The sequence below is a fragment of the Triturus cristatus genome, chromosome 4_1 (genome assembly GCF_964204655.1).
Source record: "Triturus cristatus chromosome 4_1, aTriCri1.1, whole genome shotgun sequence".
Lineage (NCBI taxonomy): Eukaryota > Metazoa > Chordata > Amphibia > Caudata > Salamandridae > Triturus > Triturus cristatus.
Window position 1 is genome coordinate 28020451 of NC_140585.1, and position 24663 is coordinate 28045113.

The 24663-nt window shown below is 49.9% G+C and overlaps 1 protein-coding gene across 1 annotated transcript in view; it reads right to left on the reverse strand.

Moving 5' to 3' along the window:
* The window catches only part of LOC146839364 (glutathione S-transferase P 1-like), a 90007-nt gene that overhangs the window by 4741 nt on the left and 60603 nt on the right, over positions 1 to 24663 (reverse strand). The window lies entirely within an intron of this gene.

Genomic DNA, 24663 nt, shown 5'->3' on the forward strand with positions numbered 1-24663 from the left:
AACAACCTACAAAGATAGACAAGCACAAGTGACACTATACAGACAAACACACAAGTCATAGACAATATAGTCAACAAGGCACTCGTGTGCACTGACCAAAAAGCTCACACGTGCCAATGCAAACAGACCAACATACAGGTGTCCATGTATAAAGGCCAATAACTATATATGTACCTATGCAAATAGACCAGCAGACATGTAGGCACTCATGTACACAAATCAATTGGCATACTGGCACACATAAACAAAAATACACACATCCATTACCATGGGTAGTCATGCACACCACATCGCATACATTGATCAACAGTCTTGCCCACACATGGAGACCTAAGCACATTTAACTGCAGTTACCATTAAGCATGCACAAAACACGAAGGCATACATGTATGCAGCAACCCACCGTGGTACACAAACACACACAATCACAAAAATCACAGTCAATACCAGACATACAAGTCTACATGGAACACAAAAGAATGGTCGAATAAGTTAGTGGATGAAGGCAATGACCACCGGGCGAAGATGAAGGAAAATGGATGAACAGTTGGATGAATAATTTGTGGCAGAGCGAAGCAGGCTTCTTTGCACTGCAGGGGAAATCACAACAGAGGTGGGGAATGAAATGGAGTGTTAATGCTCATTTAATTCTTTCCCTTCCCTTTTGGGCAATCACGAATAGGGAATAGTAGTCGAATTCCGACTTCATGACCGTCCTATCAGTGCAATTATTAGAACAAGCACCATTGATAACAGCATAGTGTCATCTGCACGCCCCTTAAACTTACCATCTAGCAAAACACAAACAGTTACAACAGCTTACTCACTAAAGGTCCAGGCAGCTCCTGACCTCTTTTTATAAAAACAAGTAAGAAAGCAGTGCAATCTTTGCAAGCTTGAACACCAACTTAATCAAGTTTCATTTCCATTAGAAAACATTACATTTAACATTTATGATGTTGATAATTTCACTGTTATAGATTTTTTGCATTCATAATACAGAATTTCAGGAATCAAACTTCCTGGATCCAGAGCCAGTTGTCAGCATCCATGCAGAACCGATGGAGAGAGGAGGGAGACAGACACTGCAATCCCTAGAAGCACACTCGCATACTCAGCGTATTCACTCGGACATCAGCAGCACACAATCCTAGTCAGTGCGTTCACTCGGAGATAAGCAGCACACAATCCTAGTCAGCATATTCACTCGGAGATCAGCAGCACACAATCCTAGTCAGCGCATTCACTCGGAGATAAGCAGCACACACTCTTAGTCAGCGCATTCACTCGGAGATTAGCAGAACACAATCGTAGTCAGCGAATTCACTCGGAGATAAGCAGCACACAATCCTAGCAAGCGTATTCACTCGGAGATCAGCAGCACACAATCCTAGCCAGCGTATTCACTCAGAGATCAGCAGCACACAATCCTAGTCAGCGTATTCACTCAGAGATCAGCAGCACACAATCCTAGCCAGCGTATTCACTCAGAGATCAACAGCACACAATCCTAGTCAGCGCATTCACTCAGAGATAAGCAGCACACAATCCTAGTCAGCGTATTCACTCGGAGATCAGCAGCACACAATCCTAGCCAGCGTATTCATTCGGAAATCAGCAGCACACAATCCTAGTCAGCGCATTCACTCGGAGATAAGCAGCACACCCTCTTAGTCAGCGCATTCATTCGGAGATTAGCAGCACACAATCCTAGTCAGTGTATTCACTTGGAGATCAGCAGCACACACTCCTAGTCAGCACATTCACTTGGAGATCAGCAGCACACACTCCTAGTCAGCACATTCACTTGGAGATCAGCAGCACACACTCCTAGTCAGCACATTCACTCGGAGATAAGCAGCACACACTCCTAGTCAGCACATTCACTTGGAAATCAGCAGCACACAATCCTAGCCAGCGTATTCACTCAGAGATCAGCAGCACACAATCCTAGTCAGCGTATTCACTCAGAGATCAGCAGCACACAATCCTAGCCAGCGTATTCACTCAGAGATCAACAGCACACAATCCTAGTCAGCGCATTCACTCAGAGATAAGCAGCACACAATCCTAGTCAGCGTATTCACTCGGAGATCAGCAGCACACAATCCTAGCCAGCGTATTCACTCGGAAATCAGCAGCACACAATCCTAGTCAGCGCATTCACTCGGAGATAAGCAGCACACCCTCTTAGTCAGCGCATTCACCTGGAGATTAGCAGCACACAATCCTAGTCAGTGCATTCACTTGGAGATCAGCAGCACACACTCCTAGTCAGCACATTCACTTGGAGATCAGCAGCACACACTCCTAGTCAGCACATTCACTTGGAGATCAGCAGCACACACTCCTAGTCAGCACATTCACTCGGAGATAAGCAGCACACACTCCTAGTCAGCACATTCACTTGGAAATCAGCAGCAAACAATCCTAGTCAGCGCATTCGCTCGGAGATAAGCAGCACACCCTCTTAGTCAGTGCATTCACTCAGAGATAAGCAGCACACACTACTAGTCAGCACATTCACTTGGAGATCAGCAGCACACACTCCTAGTCGGTACATTCACTTGGAGATCAGCAGCACACACTCCTAGTCAGCACATTCACTCGGAGATAAGCAGCACACACTCCTAGTCAGCACATTCACTTGGAAATCAGCAGCAAACAATCCTAGTCAGCGCATTCGCTCGGAGATAAGCAGCACACCCTCTTAGTCAGTGCATTCACTCAGAGATAAGCAGCACACACTACTAGTCAGCACATTCACTTGGAGATCAGCAGCACACACTCCTAGTCGGTACATTCACTTGGAGATCAGCAGCACACACTCCTAGTCAGCACATTCACTCGGAGATAAGCAGCACACACTACTAGTCAGCGCAATCACTCGGAGATAATCAGCGCACAGTACTAGTCAGCGCATTCACTCGCAGATAAGCAGCGCACACTTCTAGTGAGCGCATTCACTCAGAGATAAGCAGCGCACACTCCTAGTCAGTGTATTCACTCAGAGATAAGCAACACACACTCCTAGTCAGCGCATTCACTCGGAGATAAGCAGCACGCATTCTTAGTCAGCGCATTCACTCGGAGATAAGCAGCGCACACTCCAAATCAGTGTATTGACTCAGAGATAAGCAGCTCACACTTCTAGTCAGTGTATTCACTCAGAGAAAAGCAGCGCACACTCCTAGTCAGCGCATTCACTCGGGGATAAGAAGCCCGCACTCCTAACCAGCGTATTCACTCGGGGATCAGCAGCACACACTACTAGTCAGCACATTCACTTGGAGATCAGCAGCACACACTACTAGTCAGCGCAATCACTCGGAGATAAGCAGCGCACACTCCTAGACAGTGTATTCACTCAGAGATAAACAGCGCACACTCCTAGTCAGTGCATTCACTGAGATGAGCAGCATACACTCCTAGTCTGCGCATTCACTCGGAGATAAGCAGCGCACACTTCTAATCAGTGTATTCACTCTGAGATAAGCAGCGCACACTCCTAGTCATCACATTCACTCGGAGATAAGCAGAGCACACTTCTAATCAGTATATTCACTCAGAGATAAGCAGCGCATATCCCTAATCAGCGTATTCACTCGGACATAAGCAGTGCACAATACTAGTCAGTATATTTACTTGCAGATAAGCAGCGCACACTCCTAGTCAATGAATTCACTCTGAGATAAAGGGCGCACATGCCTAGTCAGCATAGTCACTTAGAGATAAGCAGTGCACACTCCTAGTCAGCACATTCACTCAGAGATGAGCAGCACACACTCCTAGTCAGGGCGTTCACTCGGAGGTAAGCAGAGAACACTCCTAATCATTGTATTCACTCAGGGATAAGAAGTGCAAACGGCTAGTCAGCGCATTCATCTCAGAGATAAGCAGTGCACACTCCCAGTCAGCTGAGCACACTCCTGGTCAGCGCATTCACTCTGAGATCAGAAGCGCACACTCCTAGTCAGTGCATTCACTCTGAGATAAAGGGTGCACACGCCTAGTCAGAGCATTAATTTGGAGACAAGCAGTGCACACTTCTAGTCAGCATAGCCACTCTGAGATAAGTAGAGCACACTTCTAGTCAGCGTATTCACTCACAGATAAGGAGCACACACTACTAGTCAGAGTATTCACTCAGGGATAAGCAGCACACAATCCTAGCCGGCGTATTCACTCAGAGATCAGCAGCACACAATCCTAGTCAGCACGTTCACTTGGAAATAAGCAGCGCACACTCCTAGTCAGCACGTTCACTCGGAGATGAGAAGCTCACACTCCTAGTCAGCACATTCACTTGGAGATAAGGAGCGCACACTCCTAGTCAGCACATTCACTCAGCGATAACCAGCACACAATGTTAGTCAGCGCATGCACTTAGGGATAAGGAATGCACACTCTTAGTCAGCGCATTCACTCAGAGATAAGGATCACACACTTCTAGTCAGTGCATTCACTCATAGATAAGGAGCGCACTCTCCCGGTCAGCATATTCACCCGAGAGACAAGCAGTGCACACTTCTAGTCAGCGCATTCACTCAGAGATAAGCAGCGCACACTCCTAGTCAGCACATTCACTTGGAGATAAGCAGCGCACACTCCTAGTCAGCGCATTCACTTGTAGATAAGGAGCGCACACTCATAGTCAGCGCATTCACTCGGAGGTAAGCAGCGCACAATCCTAGTTAGCGCATTCATTCAGAGATAAGCAGCGCACACTCCTAGTCAGCACATTCACTTGGAGATAAGCAGCACACACTTCTAGCCATTGTAGTCACTCTGAGATAAGCAGCGTATACTCCTAGTCAGCGCACTCACTCAGAGATAAGCGGCACACACTCCTAGTCAGTGTATTCAGTATGAGATAAGCAGTGCACACTCCTAGTCAGCACATTCAATCGTAGATAATGAGCGCACTCTCCTAGTCAGTCTAGTCACGCTGAGACGAGCAGCCCACATCCAGCACCCATGGTCAGGAGAGAATGATCCGGACAAACAGGACGCACATTAATAACACCAGAACCTGCCCTGGCAACCACACCGTCCGACCTGTGCCGGGTGCACAGACGCAGCACTGATCAGTCAACAATCCTAAGATGCTGATAGCAGGCAAGGGCCGGTAAACCAGAGACCTTTGTCTAGACTGTGTCGAACGTCAATGTGCCAGATACATCATACCAGGACCCAAAGGAAGCTCCTTCCCATGATACCAAATGTTATTCATGTTAGAATTCGCAGAAGATCCCTCAGAGCTACTGGCCCTGAGCTGAAGTACGCAATGTAACACCCCATGTGAAACGCAAAGGGTGACTAATAAACACACGGTGTGAGAAGTTGGCCTGGCATATGCTGGTCACTAGTTAAAGTGGCCATCTTGCACCAGTACAATTCGACTCTTATGGTAGATAGGTTTAAGACAACCTTTAAAGAAAGCTATCCTAGTGGTAGCTGTGGAGAGCAGCCTTCAGGCTAAGTCTTTAGAGGAATGTAAAGCAGCTTGTTTTACCTTATAATCTCTTGAATCACTAAATGAAAGGACACCACAGTGGTATATATATAAAATATATATGTATTTATTACTAGACACACTCTACTAATCTCTTTATGAGATTAGAAGTCAGGAACATATGCAAAAATCAACAGTTCACAACAAGTTAAGCACATATATGACTGGGGCCCTAGGGGCGTACCAGACCATATACTAAAAAAGAGACTTAGGAATATCGACTTGCGAGAGGACAAGGCCTAGGGCCTGTAAAAGTGCTGGGGCCTCACTAATCCACCCAAGGCAGGTAAGTAAAGGACCCACGGGAGACGCATGCAGTGTGAGAACACAGCCGCGGATCCCAATAGACTTCAATGGAGCAAGTCACGGTTGGAATTTTAAAGTTTTAGGATACTTCGGGAGAGTCTACAAGCAAGTTTCTTACAGGGTAAGTAGTTCTAGAGCCAACACCCACAGGAGCAATGTAGTGCTGGAGTTACCTCACCCAGGGAAGCCGGGTGCATAGGTGTCTTTTGGTGTCGGGTCGCGGCGTCGTTTTCAATGGGAGCCCAAGAAGACTTGCTTCTAGTGAAGACAGGAGAAGTGTCCGGTGGAATCCAAGGCTAGATTCAGAAGAAAGAAGACCTGAAAGCAGGGGAGACAGTGTTCAAAGTCACTTGCCATGGACCCGGGGCCAGGAAGCTGGATGCCCACAGTACTCGGGTGATTTCAGGAGATCACGGGTGTCTTGACTCTTCAGCCACGAGGTCCAGGAGGCGTCGACGATGACCAGGAGCTGGGTTCGGCGTGCCCCACGAAGTCTGCAGCTTACTGAGGTGTCGGCAACCGGATTGAAGCCAACAAGCCTTGGCAACAGCAAGTCTCGTGAAAAGTGAAGAAAGTCAGCGGTGCAGACCAGCAAGGTCTGAGGGACTCACCCAGCGAGGGTAAGTCAGGGCAGGCCTGGAGCAATCAGGGGAGCCTTTTGGTTCTGTTGAAAAGTCTTCAGGGGACCCACAAGCCAGCCGGCAAGGGATCACGAAGACGCATCAGGAGGATTCACTCACCAGGAGCCAACGGTCACTCGGGACGAGGTAGGCCTCTGATCTTCGGAGGAAATCCTGCAGGAGGCTTGGACCACACTTGGTCCAATGCACAAGTTCGTAGAACATCGTGAAGGGGTTGCACTCGACAATAGTGCACGGTACCCGGGTATTAATGTTCCTCGTCACTCGTGGGGTCCACTTGCCTCAGCTTCACTGAGGACTCACGATGGCCTTGGAGAAGTCAGGAAATCCACTTCCGGGGCTGCAGGGACTTCGGTCTCCAGCAGGAGCAGGAAAGTTTGCGACCGTAGATGCAATGTTTTGGTGCCTGCCAAGCAGGGGAGTCACTCCTTGACTCCAAGGGAGATTCTTCAGTCTTCCAGAGGTAGTGGAACTTCGAAGGCCCGGGATTCTTTGTCAGAGTGTCGTCCAGGGATATCTAGTTTGCAATCGGCAAGGGTTCCCTAACTTATACTACAAGGAAGGGAGGGACTAGCTCTATGACCACTCCTATGGGAGGGTCATGGGAGTGGGTGGCTACACCCACTTCCCTTTGTCCAGTTTCACACCAGAGCAGGGGCAGGTAGCCCCTGAACCGGTTTGAGCTGGCATATGCACAGAGGAGCCTACTGCTCCCCCAGTGCAGGACTTCAAAGCACTCTAGGAGTGCACCCACCCAGCCCCAATACACTAAATCCTGTCTGGAAGGTGGTTACACCTCCCTGTGACAGGATGCCTATTGTTGGGCCGCCTCCACAGCGAGTTTCGGTCATCAGCAGGAGGGCAGCCCAGTGTCTGTACTGGTGGCATCCATTTTGTGATGCCAGGGCTCTTCTGGATTCTACCGTGTTTCCACAGTGGGTACATGTCTATCCCTCTAGAAGGGTGGGACCATACTCCCACACCAGTTACTGGTGTAGGGGTATGATTCCAAAGCATTTGACACCAAACACAACATGTTTTGATGCAGCCATCCCAAATTTAGAATTTACCGCTAGGTTATAATGCACTTAAGAGTATATGGTTTAACCGCATCCACAAACAGCTCCAGAGAATAGACTCGGAGAGCTGCAGAGGGGCCCTGCTCAGGCAGAGGCACCCCCTCACATGGAAACCAAGCACCCTGCCCTCAGGATTGTTAGGGCCTGCCTTAGGGGTGACTGATAGGTTTATATGTGTGTGCAAGGTGAAATATAGGGAACCTATACCTCAGTAAGGAGTGCTAACACTACCTCACCCAGGCTGCAGTAGCAGGCCTGTGGTGTCAGATTGAGTCTGCTTCCCAGGGGTGGCATAATACATGCTTCAGCCCCTGGTAGGCCTGTAAAGTACCTATGCCCTTGGTACCTAAGGTACCATATACTAGGGGCTCATAAGGTACCACAGTATTCAATCACTAGTGCATCTAATATGCACTCCAAGTCGTTTAGAGAGAACAGAGAGGCTGGGGCCCTGATTAGCAGGGACCCAGCCAGACTATAGCCAGAAACCAGTGTAAACATCAGGAAAAAAGTTGGGGCAACATAAGTGCAAATCCTACTCTCCTACACACGGGGTCTATTTACAAAGGTAAACTTACACCTGAGTAAACCATGTAAAACTCCAGGGGTGATTAAAAACACACGGGCATATTTACAACAGAATGGAGAAGCATGGCGTTAAGCAAACATTGCTAACGGAAGGCTTCTCCGTTCTGAAAACGCATAGATGGGCTGTATTCACAAGAATGTGGCGCACCTCTGAGTTTCCCCTAGCGTTGGTGCTGAGTTTAACTGCCTAGCACCAACGCAGGCACACTTGCACCATAGTGCGAGGGTGTGTGCGTTGGGGGAAATATCATTCATGGCGTTTTGATACTTCTATGTGCGCTGCTTAATGCACCACACATAGAAGTTGCAAAACGTCATTTTTTTTATTGCTTATATGCAGGAAGGGTCACCATCCTGCACATAAACTATCACAGGCAGTTTGCTGTTTCTATGTGCACTGCACCAGGCAGCACAATTGGAAACAGCAAAAACGACCAGAAATAAAGCATTTCTCCTCTTTTTGCCTGTTTAAGACATGTTTACCCTGGTCTTAAATGTGGAGCTGTCGCCTATTTACGCCTCCCTTGTAAATAGGGGGCAGCGTAAAAAGCAATGGGTGTTGCGTTGGAACGCCCACCGCAACACCCACTGCCCACCCCTTTCACGCTAAATACAGCTTGAACGGGTGCCTTAGTTACAAGGCAGCGTTGAGCCACGCTAAGGAGCTTAACGCCACCTTGTAAATAAGGCAAATCCCGGTTGTGTTGGTGACAGAGGCTTGTAAATATGCCCCACACTGTTGTTGTTTCGGAACGTAAGTAGCTTCTGTGTGCTGGAGATCCGTCTACGCACAAAATTCATCATTTCCGCGTCTTTATTCATGCCACTAGGTGCTATCTCATTGTGTTTAATAAACTATATTTATAACACTTGCAAATCAGTGGCTTGATTACGGATGGCCTTTCAGGCGTACACAGTCAATCAATCAATCAATCAATCAAGAAATTTGTATAGCGCGCTACTCACCCGGAGGGTCTCAAGGCGCTAGGGGGAGTGGGGTCTGTTACAGCTCAAACAGCCAGGTCTTGAGTTGCTTCCTGAAGGAGAGGTGGTCTTGGGTCTGACGGAGGTGGATGGGGAGGGAGTTCCAAGTCTTGGCTGCCAGGTAGGAGAAGGATCTTCTTCCCATGGTGGCTCTTCGGATGCGTGGCACGGCGGCGAGGGCGTGGTTGGTCGAACGAAGCTGGTGGGTGGGAGTGTAGAAGGTCAGGCGGCTGTTGAGGTACCTGGGTCCCAGGTCGTGGAGGGCCTTGTGTGCGTGGGTGAGAAGACGGAACTTGATTCTCTTGTTGACGGGGAGCCAGTGCAGGTCTCTCAGGTGTCCGGAGATGTGGTTGTGGCGGGGGATGTCCAGGATGAGACGTGCGGAGGCGTTCTGGATGCGTTGGAGTCTCTTCTGAAGTTTGGCTGTGGTTTCGGTGTAGAGGGTGTTTCCGTAGTCCAGTCAACTGGTGACGAGTGCCTGTGTGACCGTCTTCCTGGTTCCGGTGGGGATCCATCGGAAGATCTTCCGGAGCATGCGCAGGATGTTGAAGCACGAGGACGAAACGGCGTTGACTTGTCTGGTCATCGAGAGGGAGGAGTCCAGGATGAAGCCCAGGTTGCGTGCGTGGTCCGTAGGTTTGGGAGCGCTGCCCAGGGCAGGGGGCCACCAGGAGTCGTCCCAGGCGGAGGAAGATGGTCCCAGGATGAGGACTTCCGTCTTGTCTGAGTTGAGCTTCAGGCGGCTGGTCCTCATCCACTCGGCTACTTCTTTCAACCCATCGTGTAGGTTGGTTCTGGCGGTGGCTGGGTCGTTGGTGAGGGAGAGGATCAGCTGAGTGTCGTCGGCGTAGGAGATGATGTTGAGGTTGTGTTGGCGTGCGATGGTCGAGAGGGGGCTCATGTAGATGTTGAAGAGGGTGGGGCTGAGTGATGATCCTTGTGGTACGCCGCAGATGACTTCGGTGGTCTTGGATCTGAACGGGGGGAGGCGGACTCTCTGGGTTCTTCCGGCGAGGAACGAGATGATCCACTCCAGAGCCTTCTCTCGGATTCCGATGTTGCTTAGGCGTTGAACTAGGGTGCGGTGGCAGACCGCGTCGAACGCTGCGGAGAGATCCAGGAGGATGTGGGCAGCTGTTTCCCCGTTGTCGAGCAGGGCTCGGATGTCGTCAGTGGCTGCGATGAGGGCGGTCTCGGTGCTGTGGTTGGCTCGGAAGCCGGACTGCGAGGGGTCGAGGGATCCGTTCGTCTCGAGGAAGGCGGCAAGCTGTCAGTTGACGGTCTTCTTGATGACTTTGGCAGGAAACGGGAGGAGCGAGATGGGGCGGTAGTTCTTGAGGTCGGTGGGGTCAGCTGATGGTTTCATCAAGAGGGCGCTGAGTTCGGCATGCTTCCATCTCTCCGGGAAGGTGGTGGTGTTGAAGGAGCAGTTGATGACGTCTCGGAGATGGGGTGCGATGGCGGAGGCGGCCTTGTTGAAGATGTGGTGGGGGCATGGGTCGGTTGGTGATCCGGAGTGGATGGTGTTCATCGTGTGGATGGTGTCTTCGGTGCTGAACGGGGTCCAGGCACGGAGGGTGATGGTGGGAGTCGTCGGTTCGGTGGTTGGGTGCGTGGGCTGTGTGCCGAAGCTGTTGTGTATGTCGGCGATCTTGCTGTGAAAGAACGAGGCGAGTGAGTCGCAGAGTTCTTGCGAGGGGGTAATGTCGTTGGATCCGGCGTTGGGGTTAGAGAGCTCTTTGACTATGTTGAAGAGTTCTTTGCTGTTGTGCGCGTTGTCGTCTAGTCGTTCCTTGAATGCTGTCTTCTTGGTGGCGTGGATCAGCTGGTGGTGTTTGCGGGTGGCGTGCTTGAGGGCGGTCATGTCATCTGTAGTCGGGTCTTTGCGCCAGGCTTTCTCGAGGGTGCGGCAGTTCTTCTTGGAGTTCAGGAGATCGTCATTGAAACAGGAAGCCTTCTTGCTGCCGGGTCTGCTGGGGTGGTTTTTCAGGGGTGCGAGGTCATCAGCGCAGTTGGTGATCCACTGTGTGAGGTTGCTGGCTGCCTGGTTGGGGTCCGTTGTGCTGGCGGGAGGAATCAGGTTCAGGGATGTGGTGAGCTGGTCGGTGGTGATCTTGTTCCAGCTCCTGCAGGGAGCCTGTTCCGGGTGGTGGTGGGTTGTGGTTCTTTTGAAGCTGAAGTGGACGCAGCTGTGGTCTGTCCAGTGGTGTCCGGTGGAGTGACTGAAGGAGACATCCTTGCTGGAAGAGAAGACGGGGTCAAGCGTGTGTCCGGCGCGGTGGGTGGGGGTGTTCACCAGTTGCTTGAGTCCGAGGTTGGCGAGGTTGTCCAGCAGGCTGGTGGTGTTGCTGTCCTTGTTGTTCTCCAGGTGGAAGTTGAGGTCCCCTAGGAGGATGTAGTCAGCGGAGGAGAGGGCGTGCGGGCTGACGAAGTCTGCGATGTCTTCGCTGAATTGTGTGCGGGGTCCTGGGGATCTGTAGATGAGGGTGCCTCTGAGTGTGGTGTTGGGGTCGGTGTGGATCTGGAAGTGGAGATGTTCGGCGGTTGTGAGGGTGTCGTCGTAGTTGGTCGTGATGCGGATGGTGTTCTTGTGGACGATGGCGATGCCTCCTCCTGTCTGGTTGGCGCGGTCCCTCCGGGTGATCTTGTATCCGTCCGGGATGGCGATGGCGATGTCGGGCGCTGAGGAGGCGTTCATCCATGTTTCCGTGAGGAAGGCGACGTCTGGAGATGTGGAGTCGAGCAGGTTCCAGAGTTCCACGGCGTGTCTGTGGACGGAGCGGGTGTTGAGCAGGATGCACTTCAGGTGGTTGCTGCTGGTGCTCGGCTTGGCGGGTGCGGTGCAGGTCCGGATGCAGGAGAACTTGCAGGATTGGCAGCGGAAGGGTCCGTGGGTGCGACGTGGGGTGGCTCGGTAACATCCGGGGATTCGGCCGGTGTTGAGTGCGTTGAGGGTGGCAGCATCGTAAGTCCGGCGGGTGGGCTGGCATCTGTGGGGGCCAGGGGGTCCGGCGCTGGGCGCGGTCCAGGCGCGGACGGGCGCAGACGGGCTTGCCTTTGGCGCGCCTTCGCCGCACCGACGGCGCGCCCGCTGCACGTGAACGCTGCGCGTGCGTGGAGGCGTCATAAGAAGGGAGCCGGGAGGGAGGGTCTGCTGGGTGGCGGGAGCGGGGGCACCAATCGGCTGGCGGGGGCGGGGCCGCAGGGAGGCAGCGGTGGGAAAGTTGAGTGCGGGCGGGCGGGCGGCTCAGCGGCGGCTGGGTCACCTGCAGCAGAGCAATCAGCAATCAGGAACAGGTAGCAGGAGGAGCGTGGGGGCGACCAGGCCTGTGCAAGGCTCAGTGGTCGCTTGCACTGACATGTATTAAGAGTTAATTGTTTGTGTATGTAACAGCAATTTTGAAGGCCTATTATCCTAATGCAAATGTGCATTTTAAATCAGGATGTTGAATATCAGAAACATTGCTTTGAGGTGCAAATAGAGGTTTGTTAGATTAATCTACTGAAAATGACCAACCGTCTAAAAAACGAGGGATGTCAAACACAACCGCAAACTTGGACGCATCGTATTTTGTTTAGCTTTTAGTAAATTACTTTTTGCAACAACGATACATAACCAGTAACTAAAGCACAACCACCCATCTGATTTATAAAACACGTTAAATTGGAAGTTAATAAGTTTGTAACCATTTAAAAAATTTTAATATACCATTCTAACAAAGTGTAAAAGTAGTTGCTTTTCTGTGTATCAATCCTGTGACGTAACAATGTAATGTGGGCTATGTAGTGTGTTGTGATGTCATATGATTCTGGACTTGGTGGATACGGAGGACTTTTCTCTCTAGCTTCATTATAAATGGTATGACAAGAGACCGTTGACTGCCCGGCTGCTTCAGAGACAGCCAATTGAGAGTGCTGCCCCTCCCTGTTTCAACGAGGTCCGGGACTGGCTGCCTGTGGTGCCCCTGGCACCTAAAACTGCACCCGTGCCCACGCTTCAGGCTGAGGTGTCACAAGCTCGCCTCTGTTCTCTGGTAGCCGCTCACTTCAAGCGCCTAGAACTGCAACTGTGCCCGAGCTTGAGTCTGAGACGCCACAAGCTCACCTCTGTTCTCTGGTGGCCGCTCACTTCTAGCGCCTAGAACTGCACCTGTACCCGCGCTTCAGTCTGAGTCGCCACAAGCTCACCTCTGTTCTGTCGTAGCCGCACACTTCTAGCACCAAGAACTGCAACTGTGCCCAAGCTTCAGTCTGAGTCGCCACAACCTCACCTCTGTTCTCTGGTAGCCACACACTTCTAGGGCCAAGAACTGCAACTGTGCCCGAGCTTGAGTCTGAGACGCCACAAGCTCACCTCTGTTCTCTGGTAGCCTCACACTTCTAGCAGCTAGACCTGTACCTGTGCCCGAGCTTCAGTTTGAGGTGCCACAAGCTCGCCTCTGTTCTCTGGTAGCCGCACACTTCTAGCACCAAGAACTGCAACTGTGCCCAAGCTTCAGTCTGAGTCGCCACAACCTCACCTCTGTTCTCTGGTAGCCCCACACTTCTAGGGCCAAGAACTGCAACTGTGCCCGAGCTTGAGTCTGAGACGCCACAAGCTTACCTCTGTTCTCTGGTAGCCTCACACTTCTAGCAGCTAGAACTGTACCTGTGCCCGAGCTTCAGTTTGAGGTGCCACAAGCTCGTCTCTGTTCTCTGGTAGCCGCACACTTCTAGCGCCTAGAACTGCACCTGTGCCCGAGCTTCAGTCTGAGGTGCCACAAGCTCGTCTCAGTTCTCTGGTAGCCGCACACTTCTAGGGCCTAGAACTGCAACTGTGCCCGCGCTTCAGCCTGAGACGCCACAAGCTCACCTCTGTTCTCTGGTAGCCGCACACTTCTAGCGCCTAGAACTGCACCTGTGCCCGCGCTTCAGTCTGAGGAAACACAAGCTCGCCTCTGTTCTCTGATAGCCGTACACTTCTCGCACCTAGAACTGCAACTGTGCCCGACCTTCAGTCTGAGACCCCACAAGCTCACCTCTGTTCTCTCGTAGCCGCACACTTCTAGCGCCTAGAACTGTACCTGTGCCCGACCTTCAGTTTGAGGTGCCACAAGCTCACCTCTGTTCTCTGGTACCCGTACACTTCTAGCGCCTAGAACTGCAACTGCGCCCGACCTTCAGTCTGAGACGCCACAAGCTCGCCTCTGTTCTCTGGTAGCCGCACACTTCTAGCGCCTAGAACTGCACCTGTGCCCGCGCTTCAGTCTGAGGCGCCAAAAGCTCACCTCTGTACTCTGGTACCCGTACACTTCTAGCGCCTAGAACTGCAACTGTGCCCGACCTTCAGTCTGAGACGCCACAAGCTTGCCTCTGTTCTCTGGTAGCCGCACACTTCTAGCGCCTAGAACTGCACCCGTGCCCACGCTTCAGGCTGAGGTGTCACAAGCTCGCCTCTGTTCTCTGATAGCCGTACACTTCTAGTGCCTAGAACTGCACCTGTGCCCGCGCTTCAGTCTGAGGCGCCAAAAGCTCACCTCTGTTCTCTGGTAGCCGTACACTTCTAGCGCCTAGAACTGCAACTGTGCCAGACCTTCAGTCTGAGAAGCCACAAGCTTGCCTCTGTTCTCTGGTAGCCGCACACTTCTAGCGCCTAGAACTGCACCTGTGCCCGCGCTTCAGTTTGAGGCATCACAAGCTCACCTCTGTTCTATGGTAGCCACACACTTCTAGCCCCTAGAACTGCACCTGTGACCCAGCTTCAGTCTGAGGAAACACAAGCTCGCCTCTGTTCTCTGATAGCCATACACTTCTAGTGCCTAGAACTGCAACTGTGGCCGACCTTCAGTCTGAGGTGCCACAAGCTCGTCTCAGTTCTCTGGTAGCCGCACACTTCTAGGGCCTAGAACTGCAACTGTGCCCGCGCTTCAGCCTGAGTCGCCACAAGCTCACCTCTGTTCTCTGGTAGCCGCACACTTCTAGCGCCTAGAACTGCACCTGTGCCCGCGCTTCAGTCTGAGGAAACACAAGCTCGCCTCTGTTCTCTGATAGCCGTACACTTCTCGCACCTAGAACTGCAACTGTGCCCGACCTTCAGTCTGAGACCCCACAAGCTCACCTCTGTTCTCTCGTAGCCGCACACTTCTAGCGCCTAGAACTGTACCTGTGCCCGACCTTCAGTTTGAGGTGCCACAAGCTCACCTCTGTTCTCTGGTACCCGTACACTTCTAGCGCCTAGAACTGCAACTGCGCCCGACCTTCAGTCTGAGACGCCACAAGCTCGCCTCTGTTCTCTGGTAGCCGCACACTTCTAGCGCCTAGAACTGCACCTGTGCCCGCGCTTCAGTCTGAGGCGCCAAAAGCTCACCTCTGTTCTCTGGTACCCGTACACTTCTAGCGCCTAGAACTGCAACTGTGCCCGACCTTCAGTCTGAGACGCCACAAGCTCGCCTCTGTTCTCTGGTAGCCGCACACTTCTAGCGCCTAGAACTGCACCCGTGCCCACGCTTCAGGCTGAGGTGTCACAAGCTCGCCTCTGTTCTCTGATAGCCGTACACTTCTAGTACCTAGAACTGCACCTGTGCCCGCGCTTCAGTCTGAGGCGCCAAAAGCTCACCTCTGTTCTCTGGTAGCCGCACACTTCTAGCGCCTAGAACTGCACCTGTGCCCGCGCTTCAGTTTGAGGCATCACAAGCTCACCTCTGTTCTATGGTAGCCACACACTTCTAGCCCCTAGAACTGCACCTGTGACCCAGCTTCAGTCTGAGGAAACACAAGCTCGCCTCTGTTCTCTGATAGCCATACACTTCTAGTGCCTAGAACTGCAACTGTGGCCGACCTTCAGTCTGAGAAGCCACAAGCTCGCCTCTGTTCTCTGGTAGCCACACACTTCTAGCGCCTAGAACTGCACCTGTGCCCGACCTTCAGTCTGAGACGCCACAAGCTCGCCTCTGTTCTCTGGTAGCCGCACACTTCTAGCCCCTAGAACTGCAACTGTGCCCGACCTTCAGTCTGAGTAGGAAGATTGGAGTGACACTTTTGAAAACAATTTGCAAGTTATTGAGGGGACGAATGTTGCTCTTGTCATGGTTGGTTGGGTAAAGAGGGGCAAAATGTGTTCAAATAACTGCCACCCATGCATGAGGACCACAGACATTAAAGGGGTGATGTGTGTGAGGAGGGCAAACTGCGGTTAGAGACAGTAAACACTGTAATGCCCACCAGAAGTTTTATACATAACCAGAGAAACCTTCCTTTTCAGCTGATGACTTGTGGCCAGACTGCTTGAACTAGGGGCGAAATGTCAGGTTGGGCAAATGACAGGAGTTAATGCTGCAGGAACAAAACATTCAATGGCGAGCAATCCATCACTTAAAGATGCAATAAAGGTAGCCACGGTAGTAGAAGAATCAGCGAGGTGCAGAAGGGAAACGCAGCGTATGGAATCCAAAAATGCTTCTGAAGTGGCTGAAATAAATGACCAGTCACATCTAGTTAACAGCATGAAAAAAACATTTTATGACAAATCGCAAAAACAAAGGCTGGAATTCAAAACTTATAGGAACAACAAACTATACAGGAATGACAACAATTATATTGTGTCACAGGTTTGGTAGCAACTTTGACATGGATGATTCAAAAAATTGTTTTACTTTAGGGAAAGAGTATATCAACTGTGGCAGGAAGGGACATTTTAAGTAAGTGTGGGAAAACGCCAAACAAACGCGTACTGATGGTAGATGTTGGGATTATGAATTGGCAATTTTTATCCTGAATGGGAAGGATATTTGATTGCTGGTGGATTCAGGGTAATTGTATACTATAATAGCCAAGGAATTGTTCGATGTACCGTAGGCCGGAGAGATACTGAAATCAACCGACATAATCTCGAAAGGATATCAAGGGGTGGATATAGGAGAGATGGTTCGTGTTCCAGCAAAAATCACATTTAAAGGTCGGGAAACATGCAGAAAAGTCTAGGTGGCTGAAGTGGATCCAACTATTTGGGGTTGGTTACACTAATATGACTCGCACATAATCGTGAACCCAAGAGCAGTCGCCCAAGTGATGGCGGTAGAGGATGCAGAACTGAATGCAGCGCTGGGGACTTTCGAAATGGTGTTTGAGAATGATGTTACTTTGGGGTGAAGCCAACAATCAATCATTTTACAGATTAAGGATACTATTGTCAATGCTGCCATTTTGGTTCCATTTCAGGTGGGGTTGAAAACTGTGCGTATTGTAGATGCCAGCTAACTTCCACCTCGACGACCCCAACAACACAAACACTATGGACCTCCTGGAAAGCATGAGCAACATCGACCTCAAGCAACTTGTCATTGACCCCTCCCATATAGCAGGACACATGGTTGACCCCATTTTCACATCAAGCAACAGTCAAGTATACTCACGTCTCACAGCTCACCTGGACCAACCACTACAGCGTCCACTTCACCATCTCAGAACCTACCAACTCCTGCACCATGCCCCTCAGCTCCATGCGCAGAAGCTGCAAAAAGAAGACCAGAGGAACAAGACTCTCAACTCCCACCTCCCAAGCACGACATCCAACCAGATCAGGTCATGAAGAACTTCTCCCAGAGGATCACAGAATATGCCAACACAACTGCCTCGGCGATACCAGCCAAATCCAAAGGACCTACCAGAAGAGCCACCTGGTTCACTGCAGAGTTGAAATCCTCCAAACACAACTGCTGGCAATTAGAAAGGAAGTGGCCAGTAAAGAGACAGGAGATCTCACCACCTTTAAGATAGCACTAAACCAGTACCACCGCTTTCTGCAAGAAACAAGGAAAAATGCCCTAGCAAACCACTTCGAAGCCAGCACAGACCTCAGCAAGGAGCTCCTCGCCATGATGAAGGAGTTCTCCAACCCTACAGCCACCTCTCAAGAACTATGTGACAACGTATCAAACTTTTTCCGCAACAAGATTGCAACCATCTGTGAACATTTCGAACCCCAACCCTCCACCGCTGACAGCAACAGGCTGCTCACAGCCAGGAACACTAAACCTGAACACCTGCTTGCCCATTGGAACCCACTCACGACTCAAGCCACTATCTACGTCATGAACTCTGTGCACTCATTAGCACCCACAGACCCGTGCCCCCACCGCATCTTCAACCTCTGGAGTAAAACGATTTGTGATGAGCTCAAGAAAGTCTTAAACGCCTCCATCACCTCAACTCCTTCCCTTAGGACTGGAAACATGCTGAAGTGAGGCCCTTCCTGAAGAAACCTTCCACCGACCCAGCAGAACAAAAGAACAACCGGCACATCTCCCTGTTCCCTTTTCCAGCAAAGGTTCTTGAGAAGGCAATCAACCAGCAACTCACCAAACACTTGGAACACAACAACCGCCTGGACCCCTCTCAATCAGGATTCAGAGTCAACCACAGCAGCGAGACAGCCCTGATTGAAGCCACTGATGACATCAGGGCCCTCCTGGACAGCGGCAAAACAGCAGCATTCAACATCATTTTCCATCATATCTTGATCAACAGACTCCTCCACATCGGAATCCAGAAAGAAGACCTCAAATGGATCGCCTCATACCTCACAGGAAGAAACCAGAGAATCCATCTCCCACCATTCACCTTGGAACTCAATATAATCTGTGGCATCTTCCAAGGATCGTCCCTCAGCCCCACCATCTTCAAAACATACATGACCCCCCTGATCGCACGAACTGAACATCATCTCCTATACTGACAACACCCAACTCATCCTACCGCTGTCAGAAGACACCTCTACCAACAGAGTCAACTTCCACAGATGCATCATGAACGTCACAGTGTGCATAAGGGACAATTGTCTCAAACTCAACACGGACAAGACGGAAGAACTCATCTTTTGGAACTGCACCTCGCCATGGAATTACGCATGGTGGCCTGCTAAACTCAGCCCTTTCCCACCCCCAGAAGACCACGCCCGCAACCACGGCATCATCCTAGACAGCAAGCTATCCAAGGAGAAACAAGCAAACGCATTCTCATCTGCCTGCTTCCACACCCAACCCAAGCTGTGAAAGATATTGGCATGGTTGGCTGTGAAGTTGCAAGATTATGATTGTAACATTGAATATGTGCCAGGTTGGCAAAAACAAGGTTGTGGATTGCTTATCTAAGCTGCCTCACAAAGGTGCAAATGAATGTGGACTGGATACTGAGGAGGTGACCCTAAAGTTTCAGGGTATGCCCAGACGTGGGTTCCTTGCTCATTTTGCCATTGGATTCAAGCTAGACTGGCTGATGATGGGTGTTACCCCTAAACTGGTCCCATGATGCTTGTATTCGGTTCAGGGATGACCTGGCTTGGCAGTTCGGGCTGGACTGTTCTTATGAGGCACTGGGTCAAGACCGATTTGCATATAACTGGGTCTGAACTAGGGTGGCGAAGTGAGCTAAAGAACAATGATGGATTCAACCCAGATCTGTGACTGGGGGTGAGTGTCTGAAAAGTTTCAGCGCTCCGTCCATCATCTCCGTGTGTTTGCTTTGTTTGCCCTAAGTTGGCAGGGTATGCCCAGACGTGGGTTCCTTGCTCATTTTGCCATTGGATTCAAGCTAGACTGGCTGATGATGGGTGTTACCCCTAAACTGGTCCCATGATGCTTGTATTCGGTTCAGGGATGACCTGGCTTGGCAGTTCGGGCTGGACTGTTCTTATGAGGCACTGGGTCAAGACCGATTTGCATATAACTGGGTCTGAACTAGGGTGGCGAAGTGAGCTAAAGAACAATGATGGATTCAACCCAGATCTGTGACTGGGGGTGAGTGTCTGAAAAGTTTCAGCGCTCCGTCCATCATCTCCGTGTGTTTGCTTTGTTTGCCCTAAGTTGGCAGGGTATGCCCAGATGTGTGTCCTTTGCTCACTTTGCCACTGGATTCAAGCTAGCCTGGCTGATGAGGCGTTTTACCCCTAAACCGGTCCAATGATGCTTATTTCTGGTTCAGGTACGCTCTGGCTTGGCAGTTCAGACTGGACTGTTCCCATGAGGCACAGGGTCAAGACTGATTTGCAAATAGCTGGGTCTGACCTAGGGAGGCGAAGTGAGTTAAAGAACGATGATGGAGTCAACCCAAATCTATGAATGGGGGTGAGTGTCTGAAAAGTTTCAGTGCTCCGTCCATCATCTCCTTGTGTTTGCTTTCTTCACCCTAAGTTGGCAAGGTGTGTCCAGATGTGGGGCCCTTGCTCACTTTGCCACTAGATTCAAGTTAGCTGGCTGATGAAGGGTGTCATCCAGAAACCGGTCCCATGATGCTTGTTTCCGGTTCAGAGAAGACCTGGCTTGGCAGTTCGGGCTGGACTGTTCCAATGAGGCACAGGGTCAAGACTGATTTGCATATAGCTGGGTCTGAACTAGGGTGGTGAAGTGAGCTAAAGAACAATGATGGATTCAACCCAAATCTATGAATTGGGGGTGAGTGTCTGAAAAGTTTCAGCGCTCGGTCCATCATCTCCTTGTGTTTGCTTTCTTTGCCCTAAGTTGGTAGGGTATGCCCAGACGTGGGCTCCTTGCTCACTTTGACACTGTGAAAGAAGCGACAGAAGGTTTGGAAGGATATGCTTTAAAGGAGGATCTGGATGGGAGCTATGGATGACGATAGCATACTAAAGTCAGTTGTTGCTAATTGAGCAAGAGCAAGAAGGCTTATTTCTTTTTAGCCGTCAGCCCCTCCCTCCCGAATGCAGCACAGGAGACCCCCTCCCTTCAGGTGGTGAATCACAATTGTGGGAATTCACTTTTGTCCTGTAATGGGGAGGCTAAAGTTACAGACAAATGCCGTCCGTTAGGACATCAATCACGGACAACGGACGTTGGGGCTAATTTACGGACAGTCCATGAAAATGACGGGCAGTGGGTCACCCTACTTGTTGCATTTGGGCCAGTGTGGTAAGGGTGCTTCTCATCGGCAAGCTTCGGGCTCTGCAATTCTCTGTGTTGTACTTTGGGAAGGTGGCGTGCACAGCATGTGCCATGCGACGCCTTTCGTTGTATTTGATTTTCCATCGGATGTGCCTTTTTCCTTCCCTCTAAAGTCCCAGGATCCTTTGCGGGCTCTCACACGTATTGGAAACGGTACTTTTCAGCTGCTAAGAATCGCCTGGCAGTCAGTAGGATCAGTGATGGAAGCTGCAACTCTAAACTCTGATGTTTGCAATGTGATTCTCTGTTCATTTGGCTTTGCACTCAGTGCGCTGTGTTGGAGAACAGCGCGTCTGTTATCAGAAATGAATATTACAAAGGCATTCAGCGCGCTATGGTGTAAAAGGAGTGTGCGGATAGGATATATGGAGTACTTCTCAGTGAACTCTATTTTTGTCGTTTTAACAGTGGTTCTACATAGCGTTCTCGGTTGATTGCTCTCTAGCCTTTACTCTTCAATGGGGGGTCCTTCTGTGGAGAGGAGCTGTTCTTCTGTACGGTAGGAGAGAAGATTAACGCTCTCATACATTCGCATCATTTCAGAAAAGCATCAATAGGGAATTACCGGGACAGGAAATATCATATACTCTACTCCATTAACACAAGGCTGGGCTTTTCTTATGCAAGTAACTTAATATTAGTTGTGTACCGTAATGTTATTGTACTAAATAATGTACGTCAACAACCTTCCTTACTGTGTGTTTTCCCGTCTCCTACATGTGGACGTTTTCGGTGTGTGTGATGTCATAAGTTATGTATGTAGTTCCCCTTTGTGAAGGGAGGGGGATGAGTAATAGTAGTTGCTTATCTGTGTACCAGTCCTGTGTGGTAAGCATGGAATGTGGGCTGTGTAATGTGTTGTGACCTCATACGGTCCTGGACTGGTTTACTGTGGGATTCGAGTCAGCTGCTGTGTGGGGCCGGCCTTGGCGTGTCACAGGGTTTTGCAGTTGAATAAACTCATCCTACTATCAAACTCAACTGTCTCCTGCAGCGATTACTACACAATCCCAGCTTATAATGGTCACGTACACGTGCAACAAGCATTGGCAAAGCCAACAGGCCTCACCTTTGGGAACTATTGGCTTTCCCAATGGTTTTAGCCATGCTGCACAGCATTATTGATGCAGTGCAGCAAGCCTAAAAAACAGGGGGGAAGGCCTACACGACCGGCTACACAATTTTTTGGGGGCTTGCAGCAAGCATACGCGACTACAAAATGAAGAAGAGTGATTTGCTTTCTTTTTGTTTACGATTCCGAATTGATTTGGAAAAGAAAACAAGCATTTGCAATGCAGTAGGTTTCGCAGTTGTGAGACTTTGAGCTATTGGCATTGTAAATGGAAATACTTTTTATTTACGTGTTGATTTTTAAAACATAAGTAAAAGGCATTGTCATTTACAATGCCAATAGCTTAAATGCGAGACCTATTGCATTGCAAATGCTTGTTGCTACAGCGGATGAGTTGGTTCCTCATAGGTTTTTTCTAGTATAATTTGGCCTTGCAGTAGAGAATTGCCCCAGTTACAAATGGTGTCGACTGGGCCAAGGTGCTGCGTGTGGAGTGTTAGAAATTCATGCCCATCAGAAAGCACAATTGAAGTTTTACTCGTGAAATACAACTGTTTATAGTCAAAATAAAACTGAGTGTTTCATAATATCTTTAATAGTTCGTTGCCTAAAAAGAATAGAAAGGGTTCACCAGCTCAGCCTAGCTCCGCAGATCGCACCCGCTGCGGACAACCGGTAAGTGTTGGTCAGCCCTGGAGTAGGCATGGGCGCCTACCTACTCAAAATGTGCAGCCTGAGCTCCAACTTGTGTGGGCAAGGTCTAAGAGTTCCATGCCTGTATACCTTACTGGTTCTGATTCCAACGGACCAGCGTTTCTGGCCCAGTCCAAGCATAGACGGGTGGAGACAGACTTGCCTTGGCACGCCTTTGGCGCACCGGCGGCAGACCCGCTGCGCGCATCCGCATCATCTAGCTTAAGTAGTGTGGTGGCGGTAAAAGGCTAGACGCTCACCACCAGAAGCAGCAACACAGTCCAGAAGAACTACCAAAAAACCAGAAGAGAGGTTGCACTGCCCTCCGTGCAAGCGGCACTCAGCCGCAGCGGAACGGGGCAAGATCCTCTCTAAGGTGAGAACAGCAGCGAAGGCACAGGTAAGCAGCACAGTGATGGTGCTAAAACCACAATATTGCAGATATATGGATTAGCCGCATATACAAAAAGGCAATGATTTAAATAGTTATAAAACAGTTAAAATATCTCTAAAAACAGTTTCGTTTTAAAGTCGGTATTGGTAGACAGGCAGCAGGGCTTACATCATATCCTACGCTGACGACTCACAACTCGTCCTCTCCCTGAGAGACAAGACAGCCACCACCAGAACCAACTTTACCAACTGCATCATCATGGTACCAGAAGGGAATCTGGGGATCATCCTGGATGACAAGCTCATACAGTTGCTGAGTTAAGTTTCCAAATTGAACTCTAAAGACTGTCCATTTCATTTTACACAAACATATTAAGATTTTAATACAAGCATTGAGTTACATTTTGCTTATGACCCTCTTGCAAATAAAATTATTTGGTGGGATGCTCAATAATTTATCAGTCCTGAAGATGACCATGGATTTATGACAAAGGTCGAAATGCCGTTGACGCATTGTGGCCACGATTTAGGGAGGACACATTGTTTTGTGTGTTATAGTTGGAACTTCGACTTCTATGTAACCTCTTTCTGTATGACACCTGTCTGGTTGTGTATGTCTATTAATTGTTATATGTACCAGCTTATATGTTTGAGCATCACAATACTATTTTCATAAAATAAAAAATGTTTTATATGTTTCTATAACTAAATCTGTTTTCTATATAAGGGTCATATATATTTTTATATTTTTCTTTTCTTTATCCTTTCGTGTTTGGTGTGTTTTGATTTAAATATTTGTCATTTTTAATGAGTATTTTGTGTACACTGTGGACCATTGATAGGATTAAATATAAGCTCAACATGACAGCACAAGTCAACTCAGTAGGCGCCGCCTGCTTCCACAGACCACCGGCCATACCGACACACAATCATTCCTAGACAGAATCCAGAACAACATAAGACTCATACTCTACCTTACACACCAAAACCACATCACACCCACCGCAGAGAGCTCCACTGACTCCCCATCCACAAATGCAGCCAATTCAAACTCCTCACCGCACATAAAAGCCTTATACAACACTGGTCCAGCATACCTTCACAACGGCATACACTTTCAGCAGCCTGACAGACACCTTCGCTCAGCCTCACTTGCACACATACAAAGCCTTACACAACACTGGGCCAGCATTTCTCCACAAGTGCATACACTTTCAGCAGCCTGACAGACACCTATGCTGTGCCTCGCTCTCACTCATACAAAGCCTTGCATTACACGGGTCCAGCATACCTCAACAACCGCATACACTTTCACCAGCCTAACAGACCCCTCCCCTCACTCGTACACATGCAAAGCCTTACACAACACTAGTCCAGCATACCTCCACAAGTGCATGCACTGTCAGCAGCCTGACAGAAACCTATGCTCAGCCTCACCCTCACACACACACATCCTCCG